This window comes from Arachis ipaensis, chromosome B4 (genome assembly GCF_059453495.1).
Source record: "Arachis ipaensis isolate K30076 ecotype BB chromosome B4, ASM5945349v1, whole genome shotgun sequence".
Lineage (NCBI taxonomy): Eukaryota > Viridiplantae > Streptophyta > Magnoliopsida > Fabales > Fabaceae > Arachis > Arachis ipaensis.
Genome location: NC_142439.1, coordinates 97,479,248 through 97,480,232, shown reverse-complemented (window position 1 = coordinate 97,480,232; position 985 = coordinate 97,479,248). Strand labels below are relative to the sequence as shown.

Below are 985 nucleotides of genomic sequence, written 5' to 3'. Positions count from 1 at the left end.
TCATATTGACTTGCTGAGTCAATATTTTATTCTGAGCCAATATGGCATTCAGAGTATCAATTTTAAGAACTCCCTTCTTCATAGGCGTCCCATTACTCACAGGATTCCTCTCAGAAGTGTACATAAACTGGTTATTAGCAACCATGTCAATGAGTTCTTGAGCTTCTGCAGGCGTTTTCTTTAGGTGAATGGATCCACCTGCAGAAGTATCCAATGACATCTTTGATAGCTCAGATAAACCATCATAGAATATATCCAGGATGGTCCATTCTGAAAGCATGTCAGAAGGACACTTTTTGGTCAGCTGCTTGTATCTTTCCCAAGCTTCATAGAGGGATTCACCTTCTTTCTGTCTGAAGGTTTGAACATCAGCTCTAAGCTTGCTCAGCTTTTGAGGAGGAAAGAACTTGGCTAAGAAAGCCGTGACCAGCTTATCCCAAGAGTTCAAGCTGTCTTTGGGTTGAGAGTCCAACCACACTCTAGCTCTGTCTCTTACAGCAAAAGGGAAAAGCATGAGCCTGTAGACTTCAGGATCTACTCCATTAGTCTTAACAGTATCACATATCTGCAAGAATTCAGTTAAGAACTGAAAAGGATCTTCAGATGGAAGTCCATGAAACTTGCAGTTCTACTGCATCAGAGAAACTAATTGAGGTTTCAGCTCAAAGTTGTTTGCTCCAATGGCAGGAATGGAGATGCTTCTTCCATGTAAATTGGAATTTGGTGCAGTAAAGTCACCAAGCATCCTCCTTGCATTATTATTATTTTCGGCTGCCATCTCCTCTTCCTGTTCGAAAATTTCTGAGAGGTTATCTCTGGATTGTTGTAATTTAGCTTCTCTTAGTTTCCTCTTCAGAGTCCTTTCAGGTTCTGGATCTGCTTCAACAAGAATATTCTTGTCCTTGCTCCTGCTCATATGACAAAGAAGAGGGCACAGAAAAAAATAATAATAATAATAATAGGGATCCTTTATACCACAGTATAG

The 985-nt window shown here is 40.2% G+C and overlaps 1 non-coding gene across 1 annotated transcript; it reads left to right on the top strand.

Annotated features, from left to right (window-relative positions):
• The first annotated feature begins 274 nt into the window (after nt 1-274).
• LOC148568493 (small nucleolar RNA R71) lies at nt 275-382 on the top strand. Its single transcript, XR_015882079.1, has one exon. It is a non-coding gene; the product is annotated as a small nucleolar RNA R71 (small nucleolar RNA).
• The last annotated feature ends 603 nt before the right edge of the window (nt 383-985 follow it).